Source organism: Papio anubis, chromosome 16 (assembly GCF_008728515.1).
Source record: "Papio anubis isolate 15944 chromosome 16, Panubis1.0, whole genome shotgun sequence".
NCBI classification, from domain to species: Eukaryota; Metazoa; Chordata; class Mammalia; order Primates; family Cercopithecidae; genus Papio; species Papio anubis.
In genome coordinates this window covers 50,860,459-50,881,815 of record NC_044991.1, presented here as the reverse complement: position 1 = coordinate 50,881,815, position 21,357 = coordinate 50,860,459, and the positions used below count along the sequence as shown (strand labels likewise).

General features: G+C 41.0%; 1 long non-coding RNA gene across 6 annotated transcripts in view; it reads right to left on the bottom strand.

Annotated features, from left to right (window-relative positions):
- The window catches only part of LOC103888099, a 62,753-nt gene that overhangs the window by 28,721 nt on the left and 12,675 nt on the right, over window positions 1–21,357 (bottom strand). For 4 of the 6 annotated variants that reach the window (XR_002515200.2, XR_002515199.2, XR_002515195.2 and 1 more), the window contains one exon: window positions 6,450–6,571. This is a non-coding gene — a long non-coding RNA (uncharacterized LOC103888099). Of the gene's footprint in view, window positions 1–440; window positions 1,163–6,449; window positions 6,572–21,357 lie in introns of all 6 variants that reach the window. The other 2 variants (XR_002515197.2, XR_002515198.2) reach the window with 2 other exon arrangements.

The following is a 21,357-nucleotide window of genomic DNA, read 5'->3' as shown; positions in this document are numbered from 1 at the left end:
TGAAGTTGTTGCGTAACATTTAGTTTTAATATAGAATGTGGTGATTCACACAGATACAGTTATCTGTCTTATGATACCCAGTGAAATTAAGTGAGAAACATTAAAATAACATTGGGTATGAAAGTAATATTAACTGCTCAATTTTTCCAAAAAAGTCCATGAGCTTCTTCACATTTCATAGCCTACTTGCTTTTCTGTGGGGTCATGTCACTAGTTTTGCCAATAACCTGTGAACAGAAGTGCCATGTCTCTTTTCCAGGTCAAAATATACAAAATATACACCTCATCCTGTATATTTCTTTACATGTTTCTTCCATGAGGCTGTGATCCACATAGGAACTATGTGCTAAGAAGGCAGCATTGGAAGGCAGATACTGATTGAGTTGTTGCAGTCTTGGTGTGAGTAATAAATAGAATTTGAAGAGTTAAACATCACCCACCTATGCTGACTCATAGTTGCAATAATTCCTGAGTAATAGTTGAGATAAAAGCTTTTCCACTCTACTCTCAATTTTCCCAATAGCCACTCCTGTAAAGAAACAGCATCACTAATTTTTGACTAAGGGTGAGGAGATGCTTTTTTACCCACTGACTGATGAAAATTTGAAACTAGCAATCAGTCATAGCCCTACATACTGATTATGATTAACACAGAGATTTCTTTAAAACTATGAACATCACATGATCTATTTAAACAATTATAAAAAGTGAGCTCCTATGAAAACACCCCCCCACATATATATAAATAGAATCTTACATTTACCTAATATTAAGGAAATATTGATGTTATTGGTGTATTTTTAGCATTTCTTCCATTTACATATTGTATGAACCCATTTAAGGCAAAGAATCATTTTGTATATGTTCACACACAAACATTAGTTAGGCATTTTATTATTTTATATTACAGACATTTCTATAGAGCATACTATAGAATTAAGAAAATGTATATTTTGCTATAGCAGAAAAATTATTTAAGCACTTTTAGGCTCAGGTTTTGGAGTAAATAATATCCATAGAATTGTGAAGCACTAAGATTCTGGTTGAAGAAAAGTAACAAACATAGAGTTTTATAGAGTAAACAATGTACTTGCCACCACCATCGTCGTTTTTTTCTCTTTAATTCTCATGATTCTTTGAGATAAGGATTTTTATCCCCACTCTACAACAAAAAAATCTTGTTTAACAAGAAAAGAAATGGAATTAGGGTTTTAATCTAGATCTAGATCTCTTATTTACACCATACATCAACCATGCACTAAGAATGTTTCCTTACTGTGTCACCAGGGTCCTGGCAGAAACTCAAATAGGGAGAAGTAAATGGGATTTAATAAATGAACAATTCAAAGATATAAAAATGTGGATAAGGGAAATCACAGGAAAGATGAAACACCGGACAGGTTGAAATAGCAGGGAAGCCTTGAGAGCCTTAGACATGAAGGCACACACTTGAGGCCCTTGATAAGGAAATGACCACCGTCAACCTGTGTTCTCTCTCCCCAACAATTGAGGGTTTCTTACCTGTGGCTTCCATTGCTCAAATACAACTGAGATACAGGGCAAAGGAGCCTGGTTTATGCTGCCCACTTAGGTCAGCCTCCTGTGGCACAGAGTAGGGCATACAAGGTGGGAGTGAATCCGGAAGGACAAAGAGAGATTACCCAGCCTACATGTCAATCACTTTCATATATAGATAAACCACTTGGACACATCTGTATTGGAAAGAAATGTATCTTCATGAAAGGCAAGCTGAAAATATAATTAAGAATGAAATTGAGTCAGGTATGAACCATTTCCTAGGCAAAGGTTTTTTCACATATTAGTCAGAGAACACAGCTGGTTGTGAAAGAGAAGAGCCTTCTGAATTTGAGCAGGTGTATGATTCTGGTGAAAATAAGGATATGAGTCAAGAAAAACAGATGAAAGAAAGAAAACCGTTGAATGAGGAGGGGTAAGGAATTGAGGAAGAGTTTGGTTGTATGACTTGGGAAAGGCAGACGGAAGGCTGGCATGATCATGAGGGAATGACAGCTGGAGTTAAGACCTTGTTGATAACAAATACACATACATGTTTTATTTTAGTTATTATACATAGTCTTGTGGAAAAATAAGTCTGTATTTATTCACCATAATGGGGAATGCGGGCTTTTAAAATAATGAGTTCTGAGTGAATTAACTTGATAAAGATAAGATGAGGGCAAGTAAAAATTCTACAATGCCTGCATTCTCTTTTTTCTCCCATCTCTCTTTAATACAGCCCAATTATATTTCCACGAGGATATAATAAGAGATTTTATTTAAGAAAGAGGAGTGTGGGGGAGAGGGGGAGAGAGAGAGAGAGAGAGAGAGAGAGAGAGAGATCTTCTAGCAAAAATCCAGGGATTATAAAGATGAATTAAACCTTTGACTCTGTTTCATGGTATCTGAAACTCAGACAGAGTTTTCATCTATTCTTCTGAGGACAGTTCCAGAGATTAGCCATGAGGCATTATCTGTATAATAAGACAACTTTTGTTCACAATGAAGTTCTGCCCTTCATCTTCCCATCACCTCTCCCAGAGCACTGAAGAACTTTGTTCCAGCCCATTTATTTTAGTCTCATTAATCTACCCTTAAAATCATTTTACCCTCCATCTCCTCTTCTCTTATTAAGTAGGATATATAAGCGTCTGGACCTCACTGGGTTATTGGGTAATCATACTCATGTGAATTTTTTCCCTCATGCATATTAATAAATTTTATAAATAGTTTTCTTCTATTAATCCACCTTTTATCAGCTCATTTTCAGTGAACCATCAGTAAGCAGTGAGGACACTTTCCCTCTACCTCTATAGATCGGTAGGAGGTGTTGAAAACAAATCCCATTTCTCATTTTCATTGATGGTTCACTGTATGAGTGAGTAGTATCTGCATAGAAGGGTTCATGACCCAGGAGTAAGATTCAATCTTTAGAAACCCTTGCTTATCTCAAAGAATGTTTGAAAAGAATTGCACCAGTCAATTCCTCTAAACACTAGGTGGCTTCACACTAAATCATCATCTCATTTTTAGCTTTTCCAGATACGCTGGCAGATTTGGCAACAGCAGGTTTGCATTCCTAACATAGCGACTCCATGGAGGGTGCAAGTAATGCTGTGCTCTTTAGATGAGGCACATGTTCTCATCTAGAACTACTAACAAGCTATATATCTTAGTATAGCTTTAATCCTTCTATACTAACGGTCGTAGTCTGCTCAAATTCAGTTCTATTTTCTGCCAGATCTCTCCTGACATTTGATGTTGTCAACAATAATTCACACTATTGTGATATATGATGTATTATAATTATGGGCTTATATTATGGACAAAATCATACTCTCAGGGAACCCACAAATGGTTCCAGTACAGAATTATTTAAGGTTCCATTAAGACCAAAGTAAATTATTGCAGTGCTGGCCAACAATCTAGATGACCTACTTAGGAAAAGGCATAGTTGCCCAAACTGTTGTTGTTTTTTTACAATTTTTATTTTTTACTAACACTTGGTTCTTCCAATATACCACTGAAATCATCTGAGCATGGAGTTCTATTTAAAATTAATGAATGATCCAAAGGCAGATGAATTTATGTGAGAAGCAGACCAGTTTTACCATGTAAACAGTATTACCAAATATTGTTTTCTGTTCCCACATAAATGTTGCCCAATTAAGCATCAAAGTGACAATAGACATTTGGCTGTTATTTGCTTTCCAGAATCATCTAGCTCCATCTGTTCATTGTATCTGGGTGTTCCTGTCATCTGAACATTCGGGCCAGTCCTGAAGTTGCACAACGCAAGTTGAGGAAGCAAAAGAACCACTACTTAAATTGGTCCATGCAGATTTCTCCTGACCATTATGGTTATTTGTTAGGATTCTCCATGGCCTGGGGTCTTTTTGCTTTGACTTTACTGTGGGCCAGAGTTGTATGGCTGCCCCATGAAATAAATTTAGTTTCTGTATCAATAGTCACATTAGAGACTACCAAGAGTTCTTAAACATTTGTGGTGCTATGGACCCATGCCGTCAGGTAAAGCCCATGGATCTCACTCAAAATCATGTTTCTAAATGCATAAAATAAAGTACCTGGGATTACAAACAAGTAATTACACTGAAATATAGTCATCAAGATATTAAAACATGATATACTCAAAAGTATTTTATATGTTATATGCTGATTTATTGCTAAATTAAACATAAATATTTTTAAAGTATTATAATAATTGTCATAATTTCAAAGTCTGAATGTACTTAATGATATTCTGAGATATTTGCCACAACCATTCTATGAGATGACAAAATCAGGGGTCCTTTTAATGTGTGGTTTGCTGCCTATATTAACAATTGAAGGAAATGCTAAATTTCATTTAGAGTATGGTAAAAATAAAGATTTTTTTTTCCATTCATGTGCATAAAATGCTTGAATTCTATTCACAGACTCTTTGGAGGTTTATGAATCTTAGGTCAGGAAGGATCTATTCAAATCTAGATTACTGCTATAAAAATCAAACACTTCGGCGGGCGCAGTGGCTCACGCTTGTAATCCCAGAACTTTAGGAGGCAGAGGTGGGTGGATCACGAGGTCAGGAGATTGAGACCATCCTGGCTAACATGGTGAAACGCCGTCTCTACTAAAAATACAAAAAATTAGCCAGGTGTGGTGGCGGGCACCTGTAGTCCCAGCTACTAGGGAGGCCGAGGCAGGAGAATGGCATGAACCCAGAAGGTGGAGCTTGCAGTGAGCAGAGATCGCGCCACTGCACTCCAGCCTGGGTGACAGAGCAAGACTCCATCTCAAAAAAAAAGAAAATCAAACACTTCTGCTGAACCAAGTCACTTTAGTCGAAAGAGAAGACTGATGTGGAGTGAGTTTGGAAACACCTCAATCTATTGAGCCATTCTGAGACTAAAACATATATTAATAAAGATTTTTAATAATAATATCAAGTATCCCCTCTTCTATTAGGTGAAGACAAAAAACTACTACTTAAATACTACTTAAACTTATTGTTTCCAAGTTAGCTGATTGATCTACCACCCACTGAACTTGCTGGTTAGTGACCTGTTCTCATGTAAAGGGTTAGAAGCCAGCTTTCTAAATACGGCTCACTAGTAGGTTTAAGGAGTGAACATAGAACTAAACACAACACATAGTTCCATCAGTCTAGCAAGCAGGCTTCATGTATTGTAATCCTAGCACTTTGGGAGGCCTAGGCAGGCGAAATCCTGAGCTCAGGAGTTTGAAACCACCCTGGGCAACATGGTAAAAGCCCGTCTACTAAAATAACAAAATGTTAGCCGGGCACGCTCACACGTGCCTGGAATCTCAGCTACTGGGCAGGCTGAGGCAGGAGAATCGCTTGAGCCTGGGAGGTGGAGGTTGCAGCGAGCCACGATTGTGCCACTGCACTCCAGCTTGGATGACAGAGTGAGACTCCATCTCAAAAAAAAAAAAAGACAACCTTCAGCCAGCTTTTCCTTTGTAAAAATATTTTGTGGTAATGTTGACATGTATTAGTTCTCTTTGCCTGATTTGAGAGAAAAGCAATTTCAAACAGAAATTTTAGTTAGTCATTCTTTCCAGCCTTGTTTCCCCTCCACAAAGTGGCAATGTCTTGAACTTCTCATTTCTGAGTTCCTGCCAGACTCTAAACATGACAGACTGGAGGTAAGAGGAAGAGTCAGGGACAGGCCTTGCAGGAGACCAGTACTTCATATTTTGTAGCATACGAATTCATTGTGCACTCCTAAGAGCCAGTGAAAGAGTTAAGAACTCACCCTCTATGGAAAAGTAAAAAACCTAAATAGATATTTTTTAATAAGCTCCTCTCGGACAAAACATTTTTAGAACAGTTACTCACCATATCACAGCACTCAATAAATGTTTATTATTATTTTCCTCAATAATAACAACAATGTGTTAAAATGCTTTCCAACCAATCTGAAAGCTAAGCTGAGGAGGAAGGGGACGCTTGTCATTGCCTCCTCTCCTTTCAAGCCACCACAAATATTATGCTCTTGCTATTTTGTTTAACTTGGGCCGAATACACTTCATAGAGTAACGGGCAGGGAGAGTTGGGTGCATTAAGAATAAACTTCAAAAACCCTCTGGCTTTGGGGCTTTCTTGTGTTATTCCACCTCAAACCCAGAGGATATGAAAGATGGGAAGATTAGTGAGGGTTTTGCCCTGGCTGTTCTTTTACTGAATGGCTTCACAAATGCCAATTGAAATAATTATCAAGCCATTAGGATGATTTGCATTAAAAATGGTAACTTTAGCAAGCAGTCCCTGTGTGTGTAGAAGGGCAGTTGGGGGGTAGCATGTAATATTATAAAAGGCCTATTGAAGCCATACCAGCTTCCTGGCTTCCCGAGGATTACCACACAGTAGTTCACAAAAAGGTTATTCTTCCAGCTCTATTTATACTCACAGTACTTACAGTGCACGCTCCCAGCACACCCATTCCTGGTATTGATTTGTGCCTATGCCCAAATTATCATCTGGCACGGACAAGGCAGCAGCTTCTGGAGATGGTGATGCAATGCTTGGATCCTGGTAGAACAAAGAAACGGCCTCTTCTTATCAAAACTTCCCCTTGCTGCTAAGATAAAAATACCAGAAGCCCTGGTACCATTTCCTATTTAATTTTTTTTTTTTCTTTTTCACCCAACTGTCTCATTAAAGCCAGTGGTTTATCCTCCATCCCCCTTTGAGTGTCTACTTAAAAGAACAAGGCAAGATATTATGGGGATCAAATTTTCATTTAATTTACCACTTTTCTTAGTGAGGGAGGCTGTTACCTTATACATGGTATTATAAATATTTGTAAATGATGGTTTGTCAACATCTCACACTCTACTGGGTGACGGGGCTGGTGCAGTGAATGAGAGTGTAGTGTCTGACAACTGCTAACATCATAGATGGCAGTTTTTAAAAGGTGCAGGGGGAGGAACACAGGCAAGATGAGGGACCATGTGGCCCAGGAAGCTGTTACACGGGCCATGCTTTAAGTATTTGCTGAAGGTGACCAAACATGTGTTGTGGAACAGTTCGACCAAATAGGCACCACTGAATTCTCAAACTTGAGTATGCCCCCGAATTGCCCAAGGAAAGTCTTAATTATTGGGGTGGATAGCCTCCACCCCAGAGAATCTGATTCAGCATATCTGTTGTAGACCCAGGAAGCTGTATTTTCAATAAACACCAAGGTGAGTTCAATGTGGTTGGAAGAATAAAGACTGCTCTTAAGGGTAAGCCGGGTACCATAAGTTTTTGAACATTTCATGAGAAACCTATTAAAAGACAAAATTACAACAATTTAGTCTAAAATATAACTTGCTTTTATTTGCAATTCTAGAATTTGTCAATATCACATTCTACAAAATAGAATGAGTGTTCCAATGAGCTCAGTAGAGAAGGTTGACCTTATGGACAGAAAAGGGCTGAAGAAAGTAGAAACAGAGAATGAAAAGCAGATTGGTGGTTTCAAAGTTACTTTCCTTATAGGATTAAAACAGAGGAAACCTTCATATTATGCTGACCGAGGCTGACAGGAATCTCCCGGTTTTTTGAAAACTGGCTCATTTCAAAGTTAAGTTTTGATTACATGGCATTAGCACAAACGACTTCATTCTGGTTGGGTCTGGTCTGCTGGAGCCCAGTGCAGGAGGCTGGTCCAAAACAATGGCCTCCTATAAACTTTAATAATCCTAAACAAAAATGACAAATTGTAGGTGTACAGCTTAATAGATCCTCAAAAGAGCAGATATTTCTGCTATTCAGCAACTGCCTTAAAAAGAAAGTAGAGGATGTTTTGAGGACTTTAAAAGCCTAACTTTACGCTCATTTCTAATAATTGATGCCACCAAGAGAAGCCTAACTTCTAATGCCATAAATACTTTTAAACTGTTTCTGAACTTTACAGAAATAAAACTCTAAAGGATGTACTTTTAATATTTTCTTTTACTCAGTATTCTATTTGACAGGTTAACCCATAATATTGGCTATAGGTATATTCATCACTTCCTTTCTTAAAAAATGTATCTTCTTAGCATTCACTTTGAGATAGTTGAGTCATTCAATCATTATTTTTAGCTTTTTGAAACTGTTATCTTTTCCTCTAGTAATGAGTCAGCTAGCTGATTCCAGGTGTCCACCTTGAGACATGCCAAAATTAATTTGTAGCCATATGTTGTTTGTTTAATTAAATCTATGGAAACAAACAAAAATCGTAGCAGGACGAGCTGCAGACAAAACTCCCCAGACACCAAGAACCATTTTCCAAGCATGGCCCCAGGATCAAATCCATGACACACTTGCACGGGCACATGTGCCAGTTTTGTCGTATCTCTAACTATGTCTTCAACTACTTGCTCTTGATCATCTATTTGTATACAGCAATTAGTAAGGTTAAATTTCCCACACACCCCTCCTTCAGCTGCTAGCAAGTAGTCGAGAGCCAATCTATTTTGATAGATACCATTTCTCATCTGAGTTTCTTGCTGGCCCAGAATAGTCAAGGCTCTGCCGGTTGTATTAGTGATTATTTCTAAGACAGCTTGTAACCGCATGATTCGGTTGATCATGTAAATGGGGGTCCGGTATCCCCACAAGCCGTCTTGTGCCCAAACAGCAGGCCCATAATATTGTATGATTCTCTCAGGGGGCCATTCATCATCTTTCCAATTTTCTATAGCTATACTTCTCTTTTCACAGGAAGCAAAGACAAGGAAACCCAGGAGTTTGCCTGTTTTTATGGGCAGTAAGAAGAAAGATGGTTTAATAGTGCCAGTAACACAACTACCTGCCCACTGGTCAGGTAATCTGGCATAAACTCTATGCCCACATATCCAGTATAATCCAGTGGGGGTCCCGGTGGGACTCTGGGTGAGTCTACACGGTTTGCAACTTTGGGAATTCGCTAAATGGATTCCTCTCTGTTTGATTTGAACTCCACCAAGTGACTGTTTTTGTGGTACCATTATACAGTTTCTGTCCCAGACCACTAAGTCGTCCTACAGGGTGAGTGAATTCTTTTCCTTCTCTAGCTATGCAATATTGTCCAATAATTGAGGCTTTTAGGACCCAGAAATTATCAGGGTGGTTCTTTTGAGCTGGAAATTCATCTGGAACTGGGTCTGTAGGCACTCATTCTTGGACTTCCCATGGCCATTGATCTCCCATTACAGTTCCTCCACATACATAATATGAAGCGACATTGAGAGACTGGGCTACATGCTCGGCTAATTGCAAAAACAAATTTCTTGTTTTTCCTGGAATTTCTAGTACTGGTACATTTAGTTCATCATAGAAAGTTCGAAACACTGGCTCAGGAGAGCGTTTGTAAACTTCTCCTCAAACCGAGATATTTACTCGAGGATCCAGTCCGGCCCCATCGATTCCTAAGGCCACACGCTCCCCTTTTTTCCAGCAAGGATCAAGGGGATTGGTTATTACTAGCTCTAAGGGGTTACATTGTCCCTTAGTGCAGGAAGGGCCATTTTTTCCTTTCTGAAGGTGGACTGGATCCTTTTCATTTTTTATCCAAGTGGCCCAAATGACACAAGACCAGTATCCACATTCATTTCCACACAGTCCTAATTAATGACAAATGTACTTATTTTCCATCATATAGCCTTTTTCCCAACTAAAAGAGCCACATCGCCTTCCTAACTTACTGCTATTAATGACGGCACAGGCATCAAATTTCAAGATTATGCGTTCGGGCACCCCTTTTTCTTCTGTTCTGGCTAATACTTTACTTGTATCATTTATGAGTCCCCACCAGTCTTCAGTCGTTAATCTTATTTCAAAAACTGTGGACATGGGAGGCTCAGAGGGGTCATAACGCACATCTGGTCGGTCGTTTCCTGGGCTACATACCTTGTACTGAGTGTCATTATATAAACATGTTCCTTTTAAAGTTCCTAGGCATTCATAGTAACTATAGAACAGAAAGATTGTTTTCACTTGTTGCCCTACCTGGGTAACCTGATGTATACACTGAGAGCAGTCTTCCATGTGGGGAAAATCAGTGGAAGTTTTTACTACACGAGTCCAAATTATAAGGAAAATGAGTCTCCTGATGATTCTCCTCATGCTTCGGCCATGCGAGACCAGTCAGCTTCCGGGTGTGACTGCAGCAGGGCTTGTCATCCTCCTCAGAGTCACTTTGCAGGGGCTGTCCGGGCTCGGTTTTGCCTCCCAGGTTTCATCGGCTGCAGGTTTCACATGGCTGTGGTGGATCCAGGCTGGGATTCCTTCTACCTTTACGGCCGTAGGGGTGGTCAGGATGACGGTCTGAGGTCCTTTCCACCGTGGCCGCAAAGGGGCTACGTTCCAGTCCTTGATCCACACATGATCACCTGGAGAGAAAGGGTGAACTGGGGAGAATAAGTTGATGGGACACCTCTCATTTACCCAAGTTGAGATTGTTTGTGTAATTTTTCCTAAAGCCTGTAGCTGTCGCTGTAATTCAATTTCACCTAACTCTTGGGGAGTGCCTGGAAGCTCCCCTAGTAGAGGAGGAGGCCTATGATACCGTATTTCATAAGGGGAGTATCCTGTTTTCTTAGAAGGAGTGCATCTAATTTTAAACAATACCATAGGAAGGGCCTGTATCCACTTTACTTCTGTTTACAAACGCCGGCCCATTATCTGAGTTGATTCATAAGGGCAGTCCGAACCTAGGAATAAGATCTCAGAGAAGTACACAGGTTACCTCGTAGGCCTTTTCAGTTTCGTGTTGGATAAGCCTCCACCCACCCAGAGTAAGCACACACAAGAACCAGCAATACTTGTTACCTCCATATTTCGGCATTTCTGTGAAATCCACCTGAAGATCCTCAAAAGGAGCCGCTCCATAAGCTTGTATGCCGGGTGGAACAGTGGGGCCTTGCCTCACATTGTGCTGTCGGCAAGTAATGCACCGTTGTGCTACTGCTTTGGCAAGGGCTGGCAAGTGTGAGACGTAGAAGTACCAGCCTAACAATTTTTCAAGTGACTCTTGACCTAGATGAGTGGTTTCGTGCACGGCCAATACGATTGTGGCTCCTAGCAACTGCGGCACAGCTACCCTCCCATCTGGCAGTCTGATCCATCTTCCTTTTATTACTTGCCCCGCTTCTGCGTGGAAGAAGTCTTTTTCTTCCTCAGAATAGGTAGGTACCAGGTCAGGTGTTTGAGAGAGTAAGGGGGCTACTACCAATGCCGGGTAAGGGGTAGATCCTGCTTTTCGAGCTTCTGTATCAGCTCGAGAGTTTCCTACGGCCACTGAGGTGGAGGCTCGCTAGTGTCCCCTGCAGTGCATGACTGCCACCCTCTGAGGTTTCCACACTGCCTCTAATAATTGTAGAATTTCTTGTTGATATTTTATGTCCTTTCCCCCAGAGTTTAACAGACCCTTTTCCTTATACAATGCTCCATGCATTTGGAGGGTTAGAAAGGCATATCGAGAGTCAGTGTAGATGTTTACAGTCTTACCTTCCCTGAGTTCTAGAGCCCGAGTTAAAGCAATGAGCTCAGCCTTCTGGGCTGAAGTGTCCTGTGGCAACGGTTTGGCTTCAATTACAGCATCCAAAGTTACCACCGCATATCCTGCACATCTTTCTCCTTGTGGGTTAAAGAAGCTGCTCCCGTCCACGTATAACTCCCAGTCTACTGATGCCCATGGCTGTCCTGAAGGTCAGGTCTGCTAGATTAGACTGAGTCCAACACCTCTACACAGTTATGCTCGACCGGGCTCTCTGATACTGGGAGCAGGGTGGCGGGATTTAGGGTGTTACAGACTTCAATAGTTATTCTGGGATTTTCACATAGCAAGCTTTGGTACTTGGTTAATCTAGCATTTGTTAGCCAATGATGTCCTTTGGTATTCATCAAAGTTACCACAGCATGGGGGGCCTTTATATTCGGGTTTTGCCCAAGGGTTAGTTTATCTGCTTCCTTGTGCTAACAGGGCTGTTGCTGCCAGGGCCCTTAGACATGGTGGCCAGCCTTTGGAAACCCCATCTAGTTGTTTTTTTGAGAGATAGGCCACTGGCCTTGGCCAGGGCCCCACAGTCTGGATTAAAACTCCAACTGCCATTTTTTTCTCTTTCTGACACATAGAGTGTAAAGGGCTTTGTCAAATCTGGTAGTCCTAGGACTGCGGCCAATATAAGTTTTTCCTTTAACTTACAAAAGGCTTGCTGCTGTAGAGACCCCCATTCAAAAGGCTCCCAGTCAGGCCCCTTTGTAACCCTGTACAAAGGTTTGGCTAGTACTGCAAAGTTTGGAATCCATAATCTGCAAAAACCCCACAGCTCCTAGGAAATCCCTTACTTGCCTTCTGGTTTTAGGTGCCGGTAGGCTGCAGATGACCTGCTTTCTTTCTGACCCCAGGCTGTGCTCCTCTTTCCGAATAGTGAATCCCAGGTAGCGTACCTGCTGTCTGCAGATCTGAGCTTTCTTCTCGGACACCTTATACACACAGTCCTCCAGGTGCTGAAGCAGGGCATCCATTCATTTTGCACACCCGACTGCCGTGGAGTGTCCCAGCAGAAGGTCGTCCACGTACAGGAGCAAGACGCAGCCTAGGTCTTTAGCAGGAAACCTTTGCAGGTCTCGAGCCAGGATCTCCCCGAAGATAGTAGGGGAGTTCTTGAACCCTTGGGGACGCTGGGTCCAAGTGTAACGAGTAGTGACACCTGACTCCGTATCTTCCCACTGAAAGGCAAACAGCTTCTGGCTTTCAGGAGTTATTCTGATGCTAAAGAAGGCATCTTTTAAGTCCAGACAGGTAAACCAGCTGTCCTCAGCCAGTAGCAGCTCTAACAATGTGTAAGGGTTAGGAACTGTTGGGTGCAGAGTCACTGTAGCTTGGTGGACCAAGGGCAAGTCCTGTACTGGTCAGTAGTCCTTGGTCCCTGGCTTAGGGACAGGCAGGAGGGGGGTGTTCCATGGAGACTGGCAAGAACCATAATTCCATAGGCTTTCAAGTGCCTGAGATGAACCTGGATTCCTTCGGGAGCTTCTCCAGGAACGGGATACTGATTTTGTGTAATTGGTTAGGCCCCAGGCTTAACTTCTATGAGTATGGGGGCTTGGTTGACCACCAGTCCCGGAGGATTATCTTCTGCCCATACTCGGGGCCATCACTTAGCTAGAGCTGGTTTTATCTCTTGGTCTGGCTCGGTTAGAAAAAGTCTCCATTCTTCTTCCTGGGGGAGCGTAAGGGTCATGATAACTCCTGTCCCTGGTAACTTTAGCTGTAAAGAGCCCTGTTTAGTAAAGGAGATGGTGGCTCTCAGCAAGTCTCTTCCCAGCAAGGGCAAGCGACAGCCAGGCATGTACAAGAACTGGTGAACTATCTCATGTCCCCCCACCGAGCAGGTCCGTGGTAGACAGAAAGGCTGCTTAGTGGAAACTCCTGTCGCTCCCTTGGATAAGGGAGCGAACAGGGTGGTCACTACTGAATGTTCAGCACCAGTACTGACCAAAAACTTAATGTCCTTGCCCCCAATTGTAATCCTGACCATGGGCTCCTTGGGGGCACTTGAGCCCAGTCCCCTTCAGTCCAATAGCCCTTTAGCCAGATTGAACAAAGCTCCCTCATCTTTATCTGTGGTCTTTTGTTCCGAATCACCTTGCTTTTCCTTCAGTTGGGGACACTTATCTTTCCAATGTCCTATTTCCTTACAATAGGTGCACTGGTTACGTTGCAAGCTTGGGTGATTAGACTGGGTATTCTTCACTGAAGCCCCCTTTCCCTCTCCTTTTGGGGAAATTCCCTTAATGGCCGCGGCCAGTAAGTCGGCGTTTTGCCTAGCCTGGCGTTCGCCTTCCTTACGGCTTTCTCTGTGGCTTGTTGCATCTCTATTCACAAACACTTGATTGGCTATTTCCAGTAACTGTGAGATATTCATACCAGCAAACCCAGCTTGTTTCTGCAGTTTTCTCCTGATATCTTCCACGCTTTGACTAACTAACGCCATGTTAATCATGTGCTGATTTTCAGGGCTATCTGGATCAAAAGGAGTGTACATACGGTAAGCCTCACACAGTCTTTCATAGAATTGCGCTGGACTCTCCTCTTTTCCTTGGATGACCTCAGAGACCTTATTTACATTTGTAGCCATTTGAGCCCTTTTCTTTAGACTTTCTATTAAAGCCTCACGGTACCGTCTTAGCCTCTCCATGTCTGGGCCCTCATTCGGGTCCCATCGGGGGTCTGTTTCTGGCAGTTGAATTCTTATATATTCTTGGGGGTTTTGGTAATCAGCTGGGACGTGCTGCTCCTCTAGCCACTTAGTTGCCGCCTGGAGCACCCTTCACCTTTTATCTGTATTAAAGAGGTACATGAGCAGCTGGTGGCAATCAGCCTAAGTAGGATTACGAGTCTGTATAATAGTTTAGAGCAAGTCAATTAAAGCTTGAGGCTTTTCAGTGTAAGATGGAGTATTATTTTTCCAATTGAGAAGGTCAGCAGAGGTGAAAGGTTGATACACAAAGGCATGCCTTTCCGCCATGTGTCTGTCCTCATCTACCCCAGTATATCACTGCTCTCTCAGGGGCATCTGGACTCCAGTCTTGGGCCATCAGCGAGCTGCCAAGGGAGGAGTTTCTCCTGTGGCTTCACTTCCTCTCTTGTCTACTCTGGGTGGTCTAGGGGCGTGGTTATCTGGTGGAGGTGTAGGTGCTGTGGGCTCAGGGGTGGGGAGCCCTTCCTCCCGATAAGGAGGGGATATTGCTGGTACCAGTTCCTGCCATGATTCTTCTGGTGTTGGGTTGGACGGGACTTTTGGTGCCGACTTCCCTCGGTGGGTGGAGCGAGGACCATCCTCAACTAATTGTCCGTTTGCTACTAGTACTGCTGCTGCTTGTCCTCTTAACCACTGTGGGGGGTCCAAAGCTAGCTGTAACTGAGAATCTATATATGGTAACTGATCTGGGTACCCTCACTTACAGGTTACCCTGTGCCATACCTTCGAGACAAGGGACCTGTCCAGGCTTCCTTCTGATGGCCAACCCACCTCTAATGCTGGCCAGTCTATCGCGCACAAAGTTCTAGTTTTCCTGGTGTCATGGTGACTCCACAGTCTCCCTTAAATCCCTTTCTCAAGTTTTTCAACATAGTTCCTAGTGGGGTGGGCTTACTTTGTGCCTGACCTATGTTTCCTTGAGACAAAACACGCTCACACCACACACACACCACAAAACAAAGAACGGGTAAAAAGGGGACACACACACTTTTATAGTTTATGCCAAACCAGAATCAAAACCAAAATCAGAGTATCAAGAAATCTAAGCCAGGTCAAAACCAAACCAAAGTATCAAGCAATCCAAGTCAAGTCAAAAGCAAAATCCAAAGTGCCAGCACAGGCACACCGTGGGTGATGAGGCCACGCTTCCACTCAAATGGAGTAGGCAAGTTCCCAAGACCAGTCCCATCAAGCAATTCAAACCAAGTCAAAACCAAAACCAAAACCAAAGTGCCGATAAAGTCACGCCATGGGTGATCAGGCCATGCTTCCACTCAAATGGAGTGGGCAAGTTCTGAAGACTAATCTTACCAAGTTTCAGATGTCCAGACTCCAAGTACCAGTTCCCTCCCAGTGTTCAGCCACTATGCTGATCCTCCACGGGGGCCTGCCACACACTGCTCTGGCGAGGCATCCCACTGGGGCAAATGTCTGTCCGAGAGCATTCTCAGGATCCAAGTCGCTCCGGCTGGTCGGAGTCCCCGCAGGGATGTTCCACAGGGCAGGCTTAAGAGGCCTAAGGAGCTGCCTTGACCATCTGCCAATCACCTCGCTTCCCGGTCGGGGAACCAAGAAATGTAGCAGGACAAGCCGCAGACAAAACTCCTCAGACAACGAGTTAAAGAAGGAAGGGGTTTATTCAGCTGGGGGCATCGGCAAGACTCTGGTATCAAGAGCCGAGCCCCACAAGTGAGCAATTTCTGTCCCTTTTAAGGGCTCACAACTCTAAGGGGGTGCGTGTGAGAAAGTTGTGATTGATTGAGCAAGCAGGGGTACGTGACTGGGGGCTGCATGCACCAGTAATTAGATTGGAACAAAACAGGATAGGGATTTTCACAGTGCATTTCTATACAATGTCTGTAATCCACAGATAACATAACCGATTAGGTCAGGGATTGATCTTTAACTACCAGGTCCAGGGTGCGGCACAGGGCTCGCTGTCTACCTGTGGATTTCATTTCTACCTTTTAGTTTTTACTTCTTCTTTCTTTGGAGGCAGAAATTGGGCATAAGACAATATGAGGGGTGGTCTCCTCCCTTAAAATGATGGATTGGGAAGACAAAGTAGAATAGAATAGACTTAAGGAAATAGATGAACTCTAAGGAAATGTCTGTGCCTATAATTTTTGTTTTTAAGTTCTCACCTGAGTTGCTCCATGCAAAGAGCAGTTTTGTGGTTTTTGGTTTTAGAGACTAACTTTCAAGTAGCTTTGAATAACAGTTCTCAAAAGAAAGGGTCCTGCTTCCAGGGTTCAGAGTGTAGTGTCCGTGTTCCACCACAAGGCCTCAGCTCACCAGCTTCATTCCCTGGAAACAGATGATCCAGGGATGATCGTTTTTCAGCATCCCCAGGATGCCTGATGTTTATCAAATGTAGTGGGTAAGGTTTAAACTACCAGGTGGTATACTGGAGTTGGAGGGTAAAATGGTTTTCTTAGTCATCAACCAGGTATCTGATCCCAAGAGATCTGTAAATTGATTGATTCTTGATGAAATTTTAAATCTTGGTGGTAGGAAGATGTTAGTGAAGCTTCAGTGATCCTTGTCCAAAAGCACTGTCAGTACATCTGCAAGTGGCTGATATAGAAAGTGCAAGCTTCCAACTCCCTAAGTACTGTTAAGAGGTGGTTCCACTCTCTGAAGATTCAATGGGAAAATACAGTGATTTTTATTATTCCTGCACTGGGACAAGTCTCCATGGTTTGAGGGGAAAAAAGAGATGCTTTTCTGGTGTGTGAGCCACTCTCTAGAAGACAACAAACTCCAGCACCAAGTTATTACGACCCATGTTTGAATGCAGGTGAACCAAAGGAAAGTAATTTGTTCTACCAAAAAGCCACCTACACTCCTATGTTTACTGCAGCACTGTTCACAATAGTGAAGATGGAATCAACCTAGATGTCCATCAGTGGTGGATTAGGTAAAGAAAATGTGGTACCTTCACACCATGGAATATTATGCAGCAACAAAAAGACAGAAATCATGTCCTTTGCAGTGACACGGATGCAGCTGGAGGCCATTGTCATTAACAACACAGAAACAAAATTCTAAAAAAAAAAAATTGTAAAATTCTGTAACAAAAAAGCAAATTCTGCATGTTCTCACTTATAAGTCGGAGCTAAATATTGGGTACTCGTGGACACAAAGATAGGAACAATAGGCACTAGAGACTAAGATAGGGGAGGCAGGGAGGAGAGTAAGCATTGAAAAACTACCTATCGGGTACTATGCTGACTATCTGCATACTATCTGCATAGTACCCAACACTATGTGTATTAGGCCATTCCTGCATTGCCATAAAGAAGTACCTGAGGCTGGGCAATTTATAAAGAAAAGAGGTTTAACTGACTTTTGGTTCTGCAGGCTGTACAAGCATGGTGCCAGCATTTGTTCAGCTTCTGTGGAGGCCTCATGGAGCTTTTACTCACAGCAGAAGGCAAGGCAGGAGCAGACATGTCATATGGCAAGAGATGGAGCAGGGTTGGGGAGTGAAAGTATCACACACGTTTTACAATCAGATCTCATGAGAACTCACTTACTATCATAAGGACGAGAACTAGAACTAAGCCATGAGAGATCTACCCCATGTCTCAAACACCTCCAACTGGGCTCCACTTCTAACAATGAGGATTACAATTCAACATGAGATTTACAGGTGACGACATCCAAACTACATTTCTGAGTGATGGGTTCAATCACACCCCAAACCTCAGCATCACCTAATACACCCTTGTAACAAACCTGTACATGTACCCTCTGAATCTAAAATAAATGTTGAAAAAAAAAAAAAGCAAGGGACTTCTTAGAATCATGATGTCAAGTGGACCTACCAGGACCTCCGTAGGGAGCAGCATTCCTTCCTTCAATGTTTCAATTTAGTGTAAGCTTTTTTATGGAGAGAATATTTTTCTCTAAAAACAATATGATAAAAAGCCCTTCAGATAGCCTTTCCCTGACAAAGTTCTTCCAGAAATCTTTCTCCTGTTTGAGACCTCTACTGGTTTGATCTCTTAAATAATTTTGTTTCCCCTGCCTTTATGACAAATGTTATTATGAAACACTTTATTTCACTGTTAATGTTGTAATGTATATTTTTGGGAATTTTTCTTTTGCTTATGACAATTGCTCTAGGTTGGACAAACAGAATGGGGGACTGCCACTTTCTTTTTTAAAAATTTAATAATATCAAATTCCCTTTGATAAAAACTTGACCAATTTATAGTAACACCACATATGACATTTCCTATTTCCCCAGAAAATTGCCAACAATATGCAAAATGTATTACTGAATATTAGCGTAGTTGTATAACTTTTAATATACTTATTAGCATTGTCTATTCATTCTTCTGGAGATTTCTTGAATATATTTTGCCCATTTTGTTAGTTAGTATTTATTAGAACTCGTCTACAAAACCAATAAAGATTGGTACCTTTATTAGGAAATCATGCTTAACAATATTTTTATTCTGTCTATGATTATTACTGTGTTTTCTATGTCTTTCAACAACAGCTTTGCTTTTATATTTTTCTAGAACAATCATTGAACACCTATTTGATGTTAATCAGCTGACTGGAATCCTGGATACCAGTACTCTAAGTCAATAAACTATGATAAAATTCTAACTGTCAGAATGTGCTACTCTTTGGGTACAGAATCGGCTTAACCCGAATTGGTAAAAAATTTAAAGTCTGTTTTATTCTTTCTGGGTTCCTAGGTTGTTTATCCTTTGAAAAGAAACACACACACACACACACAATATCAAAACAAAGAACAATTTCCTGTTTCTAAGAAAAGTGTCTTTAAAAGACATCTTGAACATCAAATAGTTCTTACAAAACATTTTGATGAGCTAAGTGTAAACGATTCTGAAACATATGGATTAAATTTTCCTAGGCATCACTTGGGCTTAAAAATTAAGGAAAAAACACACAATCAAACTAGGTTTAGTGTTTTCCAACTCCAAGGCATTTGGTAAATAGTTCAAGACAAATAACAAATCCCTAATATGTCCAAATTGGCCCTTCTTTAATAAAATGATGTATGTAAGCCCCTTTACAAGCTTCACTCTGTTTTATCTCTCCCGTAATAGACACAAGAATGCAAAACTTCCCTAACTCTGGACTTCTTTGCTGGAATTAAGTCTGGCTCTGATGACATTATTAGTGACAATAAATATTAAGTAAGCATAACTTATAATAAGATTTTTTGTTTTTCTTTAGGGAACAGTGTTCAAAGTCATCTCTTTTTGATCAAGGGGTTCACCACTGTACTTCTTGAGTATAATTAAATATTTCTGGTTCAAATTTTACTAATTCCAGTGAATGCACTGCACACCCCTTAATGTTTTGGGACAGTTCAAAGTTGGTTTAAAGTCATTTTTTCCCCCACTTGTTTCTAAATTTATGTCTGGTTACATGAGTATTTGTCATTCATCTGGGAAGTTTTCATTACATTTAAAGAGGAAAGTGAAAAGATAAACCGGATCTCCCAGTGCTACTCTCAGAGTAAACAATGTCTCTTCTATATGCATAGACTTTCAGATCAAGATACGAGTAGAGCCCAAGACTCAAAATATATACATGACTTAATGTGTTCAGAATATTTTTGTAATGTAATGTAGTACAAGAGAAGGGACTCTATGTGATAGGACAATGTGGATCTTTTAAAAAAGTGGATCTTTAAAAAAAATTTGTTTAAGGGTATGAGTATGGAACTCTTGTAACCATACAAATGCAGATGTCCATAGAGTTAGTCTTTGGAGATTCCCCAAGCAGACAAACTAGATGGTGGTTATTTGTATTAAACGAGCCTTTGTTTTAGAAATGGAATCAACCAACATGAGAGTCTTCTTCAAAATATATCTTATAAATAATGCTTTTCATATATATTTAAGAGAAACTACTAGTCGGTTTATTCTCCAGTGGCTTAGATGTCAATCATGTTCTCTTTCTTTGAATTTGTGTACTCTCCCTCCTCCAGCCCATAGTAGGTCACCCCATTACCTTTTCTTAATTTGTCCTGCATACCACCTCAAGATATAGATGTATCTTACTCTCTTACCCTCAAGAAAAAACAAGTACATGAGGTGATAGTCATATTAATTAGTTTATTAATTCTACAATGCAATAAACACATAAAAACCTCATGTTGTGCTTCAAAAATATATGTAATTTATATTTTTTTAAATAAAAATTTAAAAATATATAGATGCACCTTTCTCAGTCATAACCTTAAAGGAAGAGCATATCTACTTATAAACATTTTTGACTCTCTGTGATTTCAAATTATTTAGCCTGATAATCTTGACCAGAGATGTAAGCTATATATCGTCATGTGTATACACACACATAAACTTATTTGTAAAACAAGAATAAAGGTTCTTAAATGTTCTCCTAAGATTAAAATAACAGAAACTTAAAGCAATGACAACTGTTTGAACTCTAAAAATCTTTACCAATTATCAAAACAACCAATATTTATGAAGCAACTATATGTGCCAGGTACTATTCTAAATTCTGGGGATAAATTAGTAAGCATTGCTTCCACAGAGCTTATAGTGTAAAATATTGCAAGGTATTAATGCAATAGCCATATACCTAAATGAAAATTACAACTAAGATAAGTAACCATACATAAAAGATCTTCACAGGGAAGTTTGATGCAGCCAGGAGAATCAGACAAATTTCAGTACAAGTAATAGCTAGGATGAGGTATACAAAAATAACAGAAGCTAAATGATGCATTGGGTTTGGGAATAGGTGGTTAGAAAAAGTATCCCAGACCATAGAGAAAAGCAGGCACAAAGGCCCTATGGTAGGCTGGGAAGTCTGAGGGACCTTAAGAAGTTGAATATAGATGGATCACAATGAGTGAGGTGATCTGTGGCATAAACAAGACTAGAGATTAAATTTGAGGTGATATAAATGAAAACTCAGTTATAGATATTCTGGCTAGTTTAAAGAGAGAAGCTACATGAGCTCTAATTACTTGCCAAAAATTTTGGAAGTCAAGAAGCCAAGCTTGAATGCCACACAATTAATAGGGACCTGGTCCAGGGAAATTTCAGAACAACTCCATCACCCAGCCAGAAGGCGAAT